Source organism: Phoxinus phoxinus (genome assembly GCF_949152265.1).
Source record: "Phoxinus phoxinus genome assembly, chromosome: 13".
NCBI lineage: Eukaryota > Metazoa > Chordata > Actinopteri > Cypriniformes > Leuciscidae > Phoxinus > Phoxinus phoxinus.
The window spans coordinates 1,757,481-1,770,827 of record NC_136888.1 but is presented as its reverse complement, the minus strand read 5'-3'; the positions used below and the strand labels follow the sequence as shown (position 1 = coordinate 1,770,827).

At 39.6% G+C, this 13,347-nt stretch overlaps 1 long non-coding RNA gene across 1 annotated transcript; it reads left to right on the top strand.

Moving 5' to 3' along the window:
* The first annotated feature begins 1,284 nt into the window (after positions 1–1,284).
* On the top strand, positions 1,285–5,994 carry LOC307009363. Its single transcript, XR_013799998.1, has 3 exons — positions 1,285–1,371; positions 4,997–5,198; positions 5,401–5,994. It is a non-coding gene; the product is annotated as an uncharacterized lncRNA (long non-coding RNA).
* Positions 5,995–13,347: the final 7,353 nt, after the last annotated feature.

The following is a 13,347-nucleotide window of genomic DNA, read 5'->3' as shown; positions in this document are numbered from 1 at the left end:
GGTGGCAGGAACATGAGGTTGCCTATCCAGCAAAGAAGCACCTCTGTGTGCCTGCCACTAGCAGTCCTTCTGAAAGCATCTTCAGCTGCAGTGGAAATATAGTTACTTGTCAAAGGGCTGCACTTATTGCTCAAAATATTAAAATGTAAAAGAGTTACACAAACTTGTTTTTTTGCCTATTTGTTGATGGCTACAACAGAGTTAATGCAAAGATGAGCTTGAGTTGAGTTGTTTTATTTTTGAATGAAAAGAAGGCAATATGTATTATTTCTTTTATTTTACAGTTAAATTATTATTATTAATGTAATCAGGGATTTTTTTATCTTAAATGTCGCAGAAGCACTTTGTTCCTATATGCACTGCCTACCTTTTGAGTTGTTTTATTGTTGAATGAAAAGGCAATATGTATTATTTCTTCCTTTATTTTACAGTTATATTATTATTTTTGTATACAGGGATTTTTTTTGTATGTCGCAGAAGCACTTTGTTCCTACATGAACTGCCTACCTCTTTGCACTTCAATAAAAAAAAGACTTTGTGGTATTAGGCATATTTGTTTTTGCAGTAGTTTTTGGGGGGTTATTTTTCCTGTAAAGATATCGAGATATATTTTTTGCTCCATATCGCCCAGCCCTATCACATATACACTTACATTTCTATAAATCAGTTTTTATGAATGAATGGCTTGCTCTAACTGTTGCTCTGGTCTTCGTCAACAACACGCGCGTGCGCCCCCTGCTGGTGAGGTCGACTAACAGCAGATGGAGATTCTGCTCGGTAATCTACTGCTTTTCCTGCAGTTCCTGGATGATCATCCATTCGGCAAGATGGATAATCATTAGTGATTGCCAAATAAAAAATTTATTTTGACACGTTATTTTTTGTATACTTAGCTATTTGAAAACATTGTAAATGTGCAGATTAGCTGACCATAGTAAGACACGATTTCTGTTCAGTATTCTATGAAGCCAGTTAACTAACTTAACTAGCTTGCAGCTAACCACAACAATCATAAACATATTACTATGCTTTATGTAGCCTATGTTGTAGTTGTAAAAAAAAATATGTATCTGAAATATTTGCAAATTTGGTGCATTGATTCTTTATCATAAAGCAAATAAATCGACTAGTAACAAAACAATTATTGTTGCCAGTACTTTTAAAATAGATTAACAGTGTAACAGTGGAATAATTACAATACTATTTTAGACTATATATACATGTGGTTTTCTTGCTACTTTGTTCTAGTTGGGGCTAATAATGCTTTCTCTATTCATTTACATTAGGCTAAGTTGCAGAATGCTGCCAGGCATGTTGTGTCCCTTTTACGCAGTGCCCTAACTAGTGAGTCAAGCTCACCATCACGGATGGGTAAGTTAATTGTGTTGTGTGGCATTTCAATATTGTACACCTGTCTTACATAGGAATGTAATGATTATCATTGGCCATAATAATATTGCTTTGAGTAAATCACAAGTAGTATAGACACAAAGGCTTTTGTATTCAGTTTTGAATGGTTTCAACAGATGAAGGGCAGGTTCAGAGAGAGCAGGTCACAGCAGGCAGGATGATACAGGGTCAGGCAAACCCTGGAAACAGTGAGACCACAGCCTTAGTGTTGTTGCGTCAGGAAATTCAGTGGGCCAGAGTATGGCCAGGTTTGGATCTATCGAATAATCCAATTTTATGGTTCACATTATAAGAAGTTAAACTCTTAAAATTCTCGTTCTGTCTGACATTTTAAGTAGGTGCTAACAAAGTACTGGTAGACAAATAATAATAATAATAACATACATAATTTAAAGACGTTACATTAAGACTTATGACATTATGTTAAAATACCAACAGTAGCAATCCTCAAGTAGCATAAAGTAAACCTTAGACATAATCTGTTCTATCCATACAACAAATAGAAAGAAGAAAGTAAAACGGAGGGGTTCTAGAGGCGGAATCCGAAACAGACTTAAATCTCGCGGCAGTCGGTTCCCTCTTCCTACAATAACTTTAACCAATGCTCGTTCGCTCCAAAATAAAATGCCTGAACTCACAGCATTGATGAAATACAACAGAGACTTTAAAAGAGCTAACCTGATCTGCATCACGGAGACTTGGCTGACGGAGGCGAATGACAACATAAACTTGGACGGATACTCAGTAATCCGTCTGGACCGCGACAGTGCCAAGTCAACCAAAACCATCGGAGGAGGACTGTGTATGTTCGTTAGTAGCAGGTGGGCGAATAATATTACGGTACGTGAAACACATTGCTCTGCTGACTATGAACTATTGACTGTCTCTTTTAGGCCATATTATTTGCCTCGTGAATTTGGACAAATAACAATTATTTTAGTTTATGTGCCTGGACCAAACTTTGCACTTGCTGCCGAATGCATAGCTGCTAGTTACAACAGAGCGCTTTGCAACTCTGCCGATGACCCAGTCTTCTTGCTTGGAGATTTTAATAAATGTAATGTATCTACACTGTTGCCAAATCTTGAGCAATATGTAACCTGTCCGACAAGACTGGTTAAGACTCTGGACAAATGTTTTGGTAACGTGGAAGGTGCATATGTGCCAAGGTTACATCCTCCTCTGGGACGCTCGGATCACAATGTTATTCATCTGTTACCAAAATATAGGCAGCTATTAAAGAGGATTAAGCCTGCCGTTCAGCAGGTTCAAACGTGGTCAAGAGACGCAACAGAAAAGCTAAGAGGCTGTTTTGAGTGCACTGAATGGGACTTATTTTTTAACGATGATGACTGTTGTAGTAATTATGAATTGTTGAATGACACAATAACCTGCTATGTTAATTTCTGTGTAAATTCAGTGGTTCAAACTAATAATATCAGAGTCTACCCAAATAATAAGCCATGGATTAACAAAGATTTGAAACATTACTTAAATATGAAGAAAATTGCTTTTTTGCAGAATGATCAGCAGAAAGTAAAAGAGCTAAACAAAGCAGTAAAACGTAAGATAAAATATGCACAGAATGAATATAAAGAGAATGTTGAAGAGAAACTAAAAACAGGGAATGTAAGAGATGCATGGAAGGGTTTGAATACAATGATGGGTAGACAAAAGAAAAGAGTTCAACAATATGAAGACCCTCATTGTTTTGCAAATAATCTTAATATATTTTATTCAAGATTTGATAATGATTTTAATGATTTGACTGTTAGTAATGAATTAATGAGGACCATGACTCAATCACAGCCTATGACCATACAGGAGAGGGACGTCGTCACAGTGCTTCGTAAAGTTAAACCGCATAAGGCATCTGGCCCAGATGGCCTGAAGGGGAAAGTCTTAAAAGAATGTGCAGCTCAACTTGGACATGTGTGTACAAGGTTGTTTCAAATCTTCCTGGACAATGGTTTTGTACCATTAGCTTGGAAAAATTCCATTGTCATCCCGGTGCCGAAAATACCTAATGCAAAATCTCTCAAAGACTTTCGCCCAATCACACTCACATCTATTCTCTGTAAATGTATGGAGCGCATAGTGAGTAAGGAACTGTTATCCCAAATCGAGACATCCCTAGACCCCCTGCAATTTGCCTATCGGGCCAATAGGAGCACTGTGGATGCCTCTCTCACTCTTTTAAACAAGGTTCAAACTCATCTAGATAATTCAAATTCCTATGTTCGAATACTCTTCATGGATTTCTCATCCGCTTTTAATACTGTCCGACCTTATCTTCTTTTAAAGCGCCTCTATGATTTAGGTGTTAGTAGTTGGATGATTTTATGGATTAAGGAGTTTTTAAAAGGCCGACCTCAGCGAGTCTGTATTAATAATAATGTCATGTCAGACTGTTTGGTTTTAGATACTGGGGTACCGCAGGGATGTGTACTGTCCCCAATACTTTTTTCCGTATACACCAATGAATTGAAGTGCAATGATGATAACCTTACCCTTATAAAATATGCCGATGATATGGCATTGGTCTCCTGTCAGAAAGAAAGTAACTGCTCCTCATACTTTGAGTACATTGACAGTATTATTTGTTGGTTTGAGAGTAGTTTCTTGCATCTTAATATTGAAAAGACAAAAGAGCTATGTCTGAGAAGTCATTTGAGAAGAGTAGATACCACCTCTGAATATAACCCAGTTATCATAAAGGAAAAAACTGTAGAGCAGGTCTCGAATTTTAAATACTTGGGTACAATTATTGATGAGAAACTCAATTTTGAAAGTAATGTAGAGTACATTCATAAAAAAGCACGACAACGTTTGGGTCTCCTCAGGAAACTGAGAAGTTTTAATGTCAGCTCGCAGACTCTAACCATGTTATATCGATCAATGATTGAGAGTATTCTCACATATAATATTGTTTCATGGTACGGTAATTTAACATTAAAACAAAAGAACAAACTCTCACAAATAATTAATCAAGCAAATAAGATTATCGGACACAAACAACAGCCACTCCAGGGCTTGTTTGATCATCTTATGGAAAAAACGGCAATTGTGATATTTAAAGATAGTACACACCCTCTTCACTCTACTTTTGAATTGCTCCCATCTGGGCGTAGACTAAAAATTCCCTTGGCTAGAAGAAACGTCTATAAAAAATCCTTTCTCCCAATGGCAGTGATTATCTTAAATCGTACAGTGTTTTAAGCTAAACAATAGCCTGGAACGGCTGGCAATATTATTATTATTATCTCTTTTTCTTTGCTTTCAGTGTTTAATTCTGTATTTATGCTGTTGCTACTATATTTGTGCTGTTGATGTGTGATGTGTTTTTAAGAAGTAAGCTAATGTGAATGTATGTCGCAGTGTCAAAGATAAATTTCCGCTCTGTGAAAACAGACTGGACAATAAAGTTTAACTTTAACTTTAACTTTAAGTCTCAAGCATAACTTCCTAAACATTTATAAGTTATAACTGTTCTGTAATGTGTAGTTTAGATGCTTCAATACTGATTGAATATTACATAATTGACAATTTTGAATATTACGTAATTGACATCTGTTTTTCCTCTCAGAGCATTCCCTGGTCTGTTCAAGGGACGAAAAGGCTCTATCCCTACTACTAAAAAAAGGGCTGCTAGAACAACGCCAATCCAGTTTTTTCTTCTAAATAAAAGTGTTGAAAGGACCCCAAAAGCCTCGGATGAGTTGCTACTTCTACACGCTGGATTAGGACGGAGGACTATTGCCATCCCAGAGGATGCTGACCACTCTGAGGTCTGACACTTCAAGTTTTAGATATAAAGGGACCCTATTTTAAATTACTGGTCATTTACCTAAAAGCTGGCATACTTAAGACATTTAAACAATTTATACATTCAGCTTAATTAGGCTCACTATATATAATTTGTCTCGCTATTGATTGTTTTTATGTAGCCAGTCTTGATTTAATAAAGCTTGAGGTGTTTAATACCTCCAGATATCTAAACTATTGTTGGAGATGTATGCAAAATTGGACTCATTGGAGAGAGCATGGATGCTCTATAAAGCTGTAGGTAAGATAACTTGGTTGATATTTGATTAAGTTTTATTGTGACTTCAACTTTACACATAACTAGACTGGATTGTTACTTTGAGTGGCATATCTGCTAAAAGTAAGACAGCTTTACTCACAAAATCAGTTTGTCTTAGTTTGTTTACCTTGGCTATCAATGTTAGAGTGAAATAGAATATTCATTAATTTCTGAAACATTTACTTGATATAAATAATTGATAATGGCTTCTGATCTTATTCACTCAGGTGGATCAGGTCAGCGAAAGCTGAACATTGTTGCACCGGAAGCTGAAGGTTACACAGGGTCCTATCTAATTGAAATAGCAGGAGGAAAGGGCTGTCTGTATATAATGCCTCTACAGGGCACTCTGGACATCTCCCCTTTACCATACTCTGCAAAAGAGTTTGAGAAAATGGCAAAAGCTCGATGCACTAAATGTTTCACAGATATGCCTGTTCAGCTGCTGGCTGTGCACGTCCAGAAGTGCGAGACAGACACGTGTATCGACATCAGTGATTGTGAATCAGTAAAGTCAATTTCATTTTTAATAATGTTTTAATTTCACTCATAGTGAATAAAATATGAAGTAAAATGTACAATTGTCAAAAAATTTAAATAGCATTTCTGTTGGAAAGGCCGAGTCATGTGCGCATGCGCTACTTGCTGTCAATCATCATCAGCAGAGAGCGCGACTGTACGAGCGGGACTGTACAAGCAAGACTGTGTGTGCAAAGTGCGTGAATAAATATATGTAAGTTGACTGTTTACCTAGTTTGATGATCAATACTTGCTAAGGAGCTGTAAAGCCTTGATGTCATACTTTCATAAAGTGATGCATGTTTAAGAGAGATGAATCCGTTAATCGCGTGAGGTTGAGGGCTCGTGAATGTGCCGTTTATGTTCGATATTACTTGCAATTTATAATATTTATATTGCACACAGTGTTTGATTTGTACACATGTATGTGTGATCGGTACATTAGTATTTGGAACTCTTGTTATTTCGAGTTTAAGGACGCGATCTTTATGATTATGTGCCATTCATTTAAATTACCTCAGATTTAGTTTCGGTTTGAATATTATGCCATTTCTGACCACCGGGTGGCGGTATTGCATATTTTCGTTGCTTGTATATTGATTTCTTTATTTAATATAAAATCGGACCTGATAATTCTTTATTTGAGAAATGTAGATTTGGAAGTAATGTTTGTATAATAATACTAGAGACATTTGTTAATATATATCTTTATTTCTTTCCATTTGTAGACCACATAAACATACACATCTAGATCACTTCAAGCAATCTGTGTACTGCTGTGTTGTGTATAGCCGAACTGTCAACAATAAACCACCTTTGCATGGAACTGATTCAATCCATTGTGTTCTGATCGACACCCCATTGAGGAAAGCTAGAAATAATAAATCATCACCTATTACAGTCCTAACCTTCTATCGAATATATGGTCCTTCGAGCCGGATCTGGCATTCCTTATGGACAAAGAATTGATCAGTATCACTATGCAACCTGAAGAAGCATCTTCTCAGATTGTCAGACCCAAACGTCAAGTTCATCTTCCTGTTTACCTCAAAGATTATGATCTTACGACTGTACATCGTAGAGCAGGCAGCCAGCCGGTATCGCCTCACACAACACAGCATACACAGTGGCTTGGAGATGCTGCAGTGAACATCCCTTCACCTTCTACCAGAGTAACGAGTCCCATAAGTCAAGATCCATGGGACACAGTGGATGAATGGTCGCCCATAGTCGGGGAAAGGGATCCTTTTATCCAAAGAATGGATAGCATAGAACTGCAACAACCTAGCGCCAGCTACGCTCCAGTGCAGCCAGTTAATAGTCCTCAGACTTCTCCATATCATAGGCCATGGGAAGAACATCACTCCACGCCGTTGCCAAGTACATCTTTCCCAGCACAGGATAGACTCCTCCCACATCCTGGAACGGCATCCTACCGTCCACACTCCATGGTGTCTACATCTTTACCAGCTATCTATGGTAAACGTCACCAGACAGACTACACAACAGCGCCACCTCTAAAGCCAGACCAGCCCCTTCCTGCTACAACAGGTGACTCTAAAATGTTAGACATTCTGGGAACAATGATGGGTGAACTTCAGATAATGAAAGATCAGATCTTAGCGGCGACCCCTACTAAATCACACATTCGGCCAACCATGTGTGGTGAACGTGTTGGCTATGATTTTCCTTCCTGGCAGCATCCTGAAAACCCAGGTCACCCTCTTTATCAGAGAACAGCTCTTCCTATGCCGGGCCTCCAAGCAGATACTCCTGTCCCTCACTGGCATTCCAGGACATTGTACAAGTCCCCTGGAGAGACTTTAGATTATCCTACACAGGTGCGTTCTCAGTCCCAGCAACCCACAGGGCCACCGTTAGTACACAAAGATCCTTATGCCTCTCACCTGAATCCTGTAAGAAAGGAAACCACCTACCGAGGTCCAGTGCCAACCATACCCAACTTTTGTACTAAGGACCCCAGTGAGTTTACTCGTTTAAAAATAGCTCTTGAGAACCTTCTACCATCAGATGCCACAGAACTGTTCCGGTACCAAATCTTGCTGGATCATTTGAAGCTAGACGAAGCTCGTCTGGTGGCAGATTCCTATCTCAATTCACCATTTCCATACTCCGCTACTATGGCTGCTCTGAATGAAAGGTTTGGCCAGCCTCACAAGTTGGCACTCAAGAAGATTGCCAAAGTAATGGATTCCCCAGATATCCGACGAGGAGATACTGAGGCCTTTGACAAATTTGCTCTACAGATTAGGGCTTTGGTGGGTATGTTGGAAACACTTGGAGATGAAGGTGAAGCCGAGCTTCGATGTGGGTCACATGTAGAGAGACTGCTGAGTAAGTTACCTGCCGAAATGAGATCAGGATTCCGAAGACAGATGTACCACCGTCCTGGGTCTGTATATAACCTTCGTGAATTCTCCGAATGGCTCCAGTATGAGGCCTGGTGTCAAAGCAGTGAGTCACAGATCAGTTACAAGAGCCAGAGACCAGAACGCTGGAGAGAAGCCAAACCCACTGCCCGTTCAGCTACTGTTGTACCCCTGAAAAGGGGAAGAATATATTTAATCACAGAAAACTCGCACTCGCTGTTTCTCCACTGCAAGCTTTATGTAGAATCTTTTTTGTAATAATTAACAGTACACTTTTCTTTTTCAAATTAACCTCATTGACATCTTTCTTAACATACATTCAACAATTTGTACCATACACATTTAATTACATAAGTACACTTCTTTATAATAGGCTATTTGAAAACTATAACACTATAAAAAGTATACACAAAAATACAATAAAGCATTTTACAGTTACCTGAGTATAAACTCTTTTAAATGTATCTTTTTTTAGTCATAAATGCATATTAACTATATGGCAAATCAGTCATAAGCACGTAAATGTACTATTTCAGCTAGTTATTTTAGCTGACAATGCATCTGAAACTCTCAATTCACTTTTCATACTTTATATATTCACCTTTGTTCAGCAAGTCAACAAATCAGCACTAAATAAACAGGATTACACCTTAAATACACAAATATAGAACATATTCGAGCTTCGCGCCATTATATAGGGCAGGCCATACACCGTGACCAACGTGCTTAAAATGGATTCTGAGCTCGCACATTTCTGAACCATTTCAAACACACAATCAAGATAATACTCGTGTCTGCATACTCTTAATAAACATATTAAAACATCAACGTATTTTGACTAATCATTATACTTCATACCTGAAAAGGGGAAGAATATATTTAATCACAGAAAACTCGCACTCGCTGTTTCTCCACTGCAAGCTTTATGTAGAATGGAGAAATCCCGCGAGCTCTCCCCCTAGTGTTCACGCAGACCAGAACAATCGATTATCCAACTTATCGTGCCAATTAACTGATCACAGATAAACTCAAAATAACTATAAACTACATATTTATATTTTATAGACTTTTATACATATTCAAAATCGCGACTATATATATATATATATTAGTGTACACAGACTTATGCATTTTTAAAATACACATGTTCCTTTTCAATCTGTCACACACTCCCCTACAAAAATTAATGTCGTCTCGACATTCTCTTTAAAGAGTCTCTCAGTTCCGTTTGTACGTCGCATAAAATAATATTTGTAGTGCAAGAATTTTCTATTCAATCTTTTCACAGTCCATGACTCGTCCCAAACTGAATAGTTCAGTTTATGGAAAAAAATCAAGAGGTTATCAGAAAGAACAGTCCATGAGTGTATCAAAGTGCAATTTTTTTTTTCAAAGGCATGAAACAACAGTCCATATTCCTTTTTTGATTTCACGAGTTCAACAGCCTCTCAAGCCTACAGTCCAAACAGTCCATTGTTTTCTCAAAATGTCAAAGTTCAAAACTGTTAAAGGCGATATTCATCCAACAAACGTTCCATATCTTTCTCAAAGTGCCAGACTGTAACAGTCTATTATGCAGAGTCTTCTAGTTTCAAGTTCACAGTCTCATATGAACTTTAACCGTTCATCGTCCCTAATTAGTGGATTCTATACACCAAAGGCAACTGGTAGCAGTATTGCTGAAACGGTGGCACCCATGTCGACAGACACTGTGTAGGCATGTAAAGTAAGTTCGGTTGTGGTGTTTGCAAGATCCCATTTAGTTGCTTGACATCATAAGATGATGTACCCAGTTCATCATAGGTTAGTACTCTTGGTGGGTATCTTTCCCTTTTAGGCAGCTGGTAAATTTGCTCTCTTTGACTCTCTTGGTCACTTTCAGCAGGCAACATGGGAGCAGGGACTTGTCCATCGTCAGGCGAGTTAAACTCTTGTTCTGCACTGTCGGTCCCCGCAGGTGGCTCTTGTTCATCTTGGTCATTTTCTACAGAAGACATGGACTCAGGAACCTGTTCCAGGACCTCATTTGGGTGCTCATCGGACTCTGAGGTAAGTAGTGGTTCCAGGTTCTCAGGTTCAACAACATAGTTTGGTTGAAGTACTTGTGGAGACACATAATGAAAGTCCAATTCATCCTCACTCCCTTCATCAGACTCTATATCACTACTTTGAGGCTTTTTCAACTCCTGTTTCTGTCTGGGTTTTGGATGCGGAGCATTTTCGAGAGGTAGGTGGTCACAAGGCATTAACAAATTGCGATGGAGGACTCTGGATCGTCCCTTTCCCCTTTCTGGCTTAACTTCATATATTGGAAGCTCACCACCCATCTGTCGCACAACTGTATGGATGTTATCTTCCCAGAAATTGCGAAGTTTACCAGGGCCTCCTCGTGGGGTTAAATTCTTTACAAGGACACGATCACCTGGCTGCAGTGTGGTGCTCCTCACCTTGTTGTCAAAGTTCTTTTTGCTTCTGTCCGCAGATTTTTTAGCACACTCTCTGGCAATTTTATATGCCTCTTCCATTCCATGTTTCCATTTTTCTACATACTCTTTCTGTTTCCAGGAAGGCATTTCTGAATTCAGCCCAAACAGCATGTCAACAGGCAGTCTTGGAGACCTTCCATATAACAGGTAAAAAGGAGAGAACCCTGTAACTTCTGAACGGGTACAATTGTAAGCATACAGTAGCTTATTCAAGCAGTCTTTCCAGTTAGACTTGACTTTCTGTGAGTGTTCTGAGCATTTGTAACAGTGTCCTATTAAAACGCTCGGCTTGGCCATTGCCTTGCGGGTGATACGGGGTTGTCCTGGAGCCTGTAATGCCGGAGTACTTTTGGAGCTGTTCAAACAATTGATTCTCAAACTCCCCCCCTTGATCATGGTGGATACGAGAGGGAAAGCCAAATTTTAAGGCGAAATCATTAAAGATGCGATCTGCAGCGGTTTTACCTGATTTGGAAGTAGTGGCGTATGCTTGTGCGAATCGGGTGAAATGGTCTACTACCACAAGAATATACTCAAAACCTCCTTTACAGCGGTCTAAGTGGAGAAAATCAATTGAGATTAATTCAAAGGGCTGGGTCGTAACAATGTTTGTTAATGGAGCTCTTGTCTCATGACAGGGCTTCTTCTGTTTTAGGCATCTGCATGTTTTTGTGACATAATGCTCAATGTCTGCCTGCATATATGGCCAAAAGAAACGTTCACGGATGAGTGAGAGAGTGCGCTCTGTACCTTGATGGCCCATTTCATCATGCAGCTCTCGCAAGACTGTTCCTTTATATTTCTCAGGCAGAACCAACTGTGTGCGGGTGGAAGTGGTTCGGCAGAGGACACCATCCTTATCAATGGTAAGTTTTCTCCATTCACGAAACAGGCATTTTGTTTTTAAGCTGTATGTCTTGAGTTGTTTCACTTGTGGTTTCAATTCAGACAGCTTGCATTGATATACAGGACTAATTTCCTGGTCATTGATTTGAGCTTCTCTTATCTCATTTACCGACAATGGAGTTATGGTTGGAACTGCTGGACAGACTTCAATGGAGGGACAGTTTGTCGAGACTGACCATGGGATGCTGGGTCCTTCTTGAATTTCTACCGCCTGAATTGTTGCACCTATCACGTCTGATGACAGCTCCTCAGAACACTCATTCATCACAGTTCCTATGTCAAGGGGCAATCTGGATAGTGTATCAGCGTCAATATTTTCTCGGCCAGGGCGGTATCTAATTGTGAAGTGGAAATCTGCCAATTCGGCCACCCACCTACAGCCTGTAGCATTCAGTTTGGCAGTTGACAGGACATATGTAAGGGGATTGTTGTCGCTATAAACGGTGAAAGTTGGAGCATAGTACAAGTAATCACGGAATTTTTCAGTGACTGACCACTTCAGAGCAAGAAATTCAAGCTTGCCTGAGTGTAGGTGGTAATTTTTCTCAGCAGCAGATAATGTACGAGATCCGTAGGCAATCACACGAAGTTTTCCATTTTGATTCTGGTACAATACTGCACCCAAGCCTTTGGCTGACGCGTCCGTATGCAGGACAAAAGGCTGTGAAAAGTCAGGGAATGCCAATACAGGGGGCTGGAGCAAACAGTCAATTAATTGTTCGAGAGTGTTCTGATGCTGATCAGTCCAGGTAATAGGCTTACTCGATGGAACACCAGTTTTCATGCATTTTGTCTTTGTCTTTCTTTGATTGTCTGTCATGTGGGCATTACCTTCTGGAGTGATTTTTAACAGGTCGTACAAAGGGCTAGCGATGCGAGAGAAGTCTTTAATGTACTGCCTGTAGTAGCTAAGTAGACCAAGAATTCTCCTCAACTCACCAACATTTTTTGGTTGTTTGTCTTTCAGGGATCTGACAGCTTCTGTGTCTGCAGGATCAACTTTACTTCCCTCTGAAGAGACTATTCTACCCAGGTAGCGGACTTCAGGTTTGAAAAGCTCACACTTATTTGGCTTGAGTTTGATGCCATGTTCCTTAAGCCGTTGCAGCACTTTCCTTACATCCTGGACATGGTTCTCAAAAGTCTTACTAAACACCAAGGTGTCATCAAGGTATGGAATGCATATCTCGTCTCGCAGGTCTTCTAAACACTGTTCCATACACCGCTGGAAGGCTGCTGGAGCATTCATCAGCCCAAAAGGAATTCGCACCCATTCATATAGACCCCATGGTGTCACGAAAGCCGTTAGATGCTTACTTTCTCTTGACATGAACCCCTGGTGGTAGGCCTTCCCTTGATCCAATGATGAAAACCAAGAATTGCCACCAAGGCTGTCCATGATGTCCTGCACTCTCGGAATCGGTTGTCTATCCGGGTGAGTCTTTTGGTTTAAGTCTCTATAATCAATGCATAAACGAAGGCTGCCATCTTTCTTTCTTACGCACACGATTGGAGAGGAGTATGATGAGTTTGATTTTTCAATCCAGCCTTG